The sequence below is a fragment of the Mustela putorius genome, unplaced genomic scaffold (assembly GCF_011764305.1).
Source record: "Mustela putorius furo isolate JIRA1106 unplaced genomic scaffold, ASM1176430v1.1 tig00000095_pilon_pilon_pilon, whole genome shotgun sequence".
Taxonomy (NCBI): domain Eukaryota; kingdom Metazoa; phylum Chordata; class Mammalia; order Carnivora; family Mustelidae; genus Mustela; species Mustela putorius.
The window spans coordinates 5,764,036-5,768,757 of record NW_025421280.1 but is presented as its reverse complement, the minus strand read 5'-3'; the positions used below and the strand labels follow the sequence as shown (position 1 = coordinate 5,768,757).

The 4,722-nt window shown below is 35.9% G+C and overlaps 1 non-coding gene across 1 annotated transcript; it reads left to right on the top strand.

Moving 5' to 3' along the window:
* Positions 1-1,379: 1,379 nt before the first annotated feature.
* Positions 1,380-1,486, top strand: LOC123394482. The gene has a single exon (XR_006609257.1). It is a non-coding gene; the product is annotated as a U6 spliceosomal RNA (small nuclear RNA).
* Positions 1,487-4,722: the final 3,236 nt, after the last annotated feature.

Genomic DNA, 4,722 nt, shown 5'->3' with positions numbered 1-4,722 from the left:
ATGATTCTGACTTCTGAACAGTATAGATTAATTTTTTCAACATTATACTTTATATAATGGAAACATATGATATGTACATTTTTAAATTATTTTTAAGATTTTATTTATTTATTTATTTTACAGACAGAGATCACAAGTAAGTAGAGAGGCAGGCTGGGGGTGGGGAACAGGCTCCCCGCTGAGTAGAGAGCCCGATGTAGGGCTCAATCCCAGGACCCTGAGATTGTGCCCTGAGCTGAAGGCAGAGGCTTAACCCACTGAGCCACCCAGGCCCTTGATATGTACATTTTGGTGTGTCTGACTTCTTTTCCTAATTAATTATTTTTATTGAAGTATAGTTGACATGAATTAATGTATTAATTTCAGGTGTATAGCATCATGGTTTGACATCTATATACATTACATAATGATCATCATGGTAAGTGACCCATCTGTCACCATATAAAGCTATTACAGTTTATAGTATTATTGACCAGGTTCCTTATACTTTACATCCCCATGGCTTACCTATTTTATAAGTAGAAGTTTGTACCTCTTAATCCCCCTGAACTATTTCACTTATCTCCCCACCATCCTGCCCTCTGGCAACCACCAGTTTGTTCTCTATATTTACATATTTTTTATTTGTTTATTTGTTTGTTTTGATTTTTAGATCCCACATTTAAGTGAGATCATATGGTATCTCTTTCTCTGTCTGACTGACTTCATTTTGCATAATATCCTCAGGATCCCTATGTGTTGTCACAATTGTTTGTGTTGTCACACAAACATGTGCTGTCACAATGTGTTGTCACAACGAGATCTTTCTCATTCTTTTTATGGCTGAATGGTATTCCATTTTATATACATGCTGTATCTTTTTCATCTATTCATCTGGCGACAGACACACATTGTTTCCATATCTTAGCTATTATGAATAATGTTAAAATGAACATCAGGGGTATATATCTTTTCTAATGAGTGTTTTTGTTTTCTTTGGATAAATGCCTAGAAATAGAATTGGATTGTATGATCTTTTTAATTTTTTCAGGAATCTCTTTACTGTTTTCCATAGTGACTGCACTAATATACAGTCCTACCAACAGTGGACCGGGGTTCTCTTTTCTCCAGATCCTCACCAACACTTGTAATTTCTTGGGTTTATTTTATTTTATTTTTATTTTAGTCATTCTGACAGGTGTGAGAGAGTCTCAGTGGTTTTGATTTTCATTTCCCCTATGATTAGTGAGGTTGAACATCTTTTGATGTTTTTTTGGCCATCTGTATGTCTTCTTTGGAGAACGATCTATTTAGAACCTATGCCTGTTTTTTTACTCATGTTGTTTGGTTTTGTTTTTGTTGTTAAATTGTATGAATTCTTTATATATGTTAGAAATAAAGTGCTTGCTTCGGCAGCACATATACTAAAATCGGAACAACACAGAGAAGATTAGCATGGCCCCTGCACAAGGATGACACACAAATTCATGACGCGTTCCATATTTTAAAAAAAAAGAAAACAAAGAAACATCTTATTGAATATATCATTTGCAAATATCTTCTGTAATAAGAGAAGTAGGTTGCCTTTTCATTTTGCTGATTCTTTTTCTTTGCTGTGCAAAATCACTTTAGTTTGATACAGTCTCAATAGTTTATTTTGCTTTTACTTTCCTTGTGAGAGGAGGCAGATTCTGAAAAAGATTGCTAAACCCTATGTCTAAGAATTTGTTGTGTTCTTTTAGGAATTTTATGGCTTCAGGTCTTATAATTAAGTCTTTTTTAAGAGTTTTTGTTAAATTCCACTTAGTTAACATACAGTACAGTATCAGTTTCAGTTATATAATTTAGTGATTCAACACTTTCATACAACATCTGGTGCTCATCACAACAAATCCATTCCTTAATCCCCATCACCTGTTTAACCCGTTCTCCCACCTACCTCCCCTCTGGTAACCATCAGTTTGTTCTCTATAGTTAGGAAACAATGAATGAGCTTAGGAGTAAAAAGAGAGAGAGGTAAACCAAGAAATAGACTCCTAACTATAGTTAGCTCTTTAATGTGTGTTAGGTTTGTGTGCATAGTGTAAGACAGGAGTCCAGTTTCTTCTTTTGCATGTAGTTGTCTGGTTTCCCCAACACCATGTACTGAAGAGACTGTCTTCTTACCATTGTATATTCCTGGATCTTTTGCCATAGTTTAATTGACCATATAAACATGGGTTTATTTATGAGTTCTCTGTTTTATTGTATTAACTTATATATCTTTTTTTAAAAAAATATTTTATTTATTTATTTGACAGAGAGAGATCACAAGCAGGTGGAGAGGCAGGCAGAGAGAGAAGAGGAAGCAGGCTCCCTGCTGAGCAGAGAGCCCGATGCAGGACTCGATCCCAGGACCCTGAGATCATGACCTGAGCCGAAGGCAGAGGCTTTAACCCACTGAGCCACTCAGGTGCCCCTAACTTATATATCTATTTTTGTGCCAGTACCCTACTGTTTTAATTATTATAGGTTCATAGTAGAGTTTGAAATCTGGGATTGTGATACCTCTGACTTTGTTTTTTCTCAAACTTGTTTTGGCTATTCTATGGTTTTATACACATTTTAACATTATTTGTCCTATCTGACTTCTACTCGGCATTGAGTTTATAAGTTGATCCATCAGAGTTCATATGGCAGATGGCTCGTTCTCTTTGCTAATGAATGGCTATTCCACTATTAATCCATCCCACTAGGGTGAACATCTATGTGGTTTCCAGTTTGGGGCTGTGAGAAATAATGCTGCTATGAATACTTGAATACTCACTCTTTTATAAGTGTGTGCCCATTTCTGTTATGAATACACTTAGGGATGGAATTTTTGGGACATGGATTGTGTATGTTTTCAATTTTGGTAGGAAATGTCAGTTTTCAAAAGTGCTTGCTTCTTCACACTCACATCAGAAATATATGACAGTTTCTAACACTTGCTATTTTCTACCTCTTTCTTTTTAGACAGTGTGATTACCTCTTACCTAAAATACTGTAATAGCTGAAGTTTCCTATGATTAATATGTATAATCGACTGTAAGGTTTTAGGTTAACAATTCCAAGAAGATAGTTATTTAAAAAGAAAACCTCTGATTATTACAAGGAAGATATACTACAGCCCATGCTTATGAAAACAGAACACAAAAAAAGTTATAGAATTAACTTAAAAATGAAGGCAGCTGGTTTATGGTCAGTAATGGCTAACTCATGCTGTATAGTCATTAAAAAACTTTTTAATTCAATTATCTTTCCTTTTTATCAGTGTATTCAATGACTTTAGTTTTCTTTCCCAAATATGATCACGGTTGGATGAAAGTTAGAAAACAATCCTTTCAAAGCAGTCTGTGCATTACAGTCTTAACACCAGTTCTATATAGAAGAAACATCTGTGGTTTCCTTTTCTTAGCATATGCTTAAGTTTGCCTATACATGCAAGTCCCCCTTTTGCAACTCAAGAAATAAAGCATTTCTCAAATAATAAACTTCTAGAGAATGTGTGATTTGGGGGAATTAAAGTTTTCATCAATATTTGATTAGGGAGTTATGATTTATAAAGTCAATAGTAGCATTTTTGTGAATTGCTCAATAAATTATAAATAGATGAGAAAAAGTTAGAATAATACAAGTTATAGGAAGATAGTATTTATTATTCTACATAAACAATGGTGGTAAAACTTCAAAAGTTGGTGTTTCTCTATTGTATGTATTGTTCTGCAAAGGGTTTTATAAATCCAAGAATATAATCATTTTCAGATGTTATTCATTTTTTTGTTTTGATTCTATGAGTTGGTTCATTTCTGTAACTTTAATGGAAAGGTCAAAAGAAGTATTGTACCTTGTACAGTTTAACCACTTATTATTTTAATTATTCCTTTAAAAAGTCATTTAAAAGGAGACTATTCATATTCATATGCAGGTCATGACTCTTTTTTTTAACTTTTTTTTGAAGATTTTCCTTATTTATTTGACAGAGAGAGACACAGTGAGAGAAGGAACACAGCAGGGGGAGTGGGAGAGGGAGAAGCAGTCCCCTTGCTGAGCAGGGAGCCCAATGAGGGGGCTTGATCCCAGAATCCCAGGATCACAACCTAAGCCAAAGGCAGCCACTCAACTGACTGAGCCACCCAGGCACCCCAGGTCATGACTTTTTTGAATAGTGTTGTAAGGGCCTGGTTGGCCAGAGGGAGTCATTCTGTGTTTATGTAGTGAACTTAGATTGACCCCGCCCCTCCCAGAGGAACTTACTTGCAAAGCCTAGATACAAGGGCAGGTCAGGCCAGGTGAAGACATTCAATCAGTGGGGCACGCATATATCTACTAGGGCAAATTGAAAATCAATTGGCCACCCGTGTGTCACCTAGCAGTTTTTTCCTGTGTGTGGCAGACTTAGCATGACTGTACAGTATTCTCTGCATATTGCAATCTCATTGGCCACCTGTGTATAGTCTGGCTAAACTACCTCTATAAAAGTTAGTCTGTGAGGCTGGGAGGTGTCGCCTCTTTGCAAGAGACGGCCCTGACCGGTCAGTTTGATTCTCGATGCTGGGCGCGAAATAAAGCTTTGCTTGACCTTCGCTTTGTATCAGTCTCACTCCTTTGATTACGGACCCTAACAGTGTATTTTAATCTTGTGGGAGAAAGGCAAAGGGTATGAGCAGAATGTCTTTTAAACATGTAAGTCATCTTTGGGAGAAGACCAAAAAATTAAAAAAA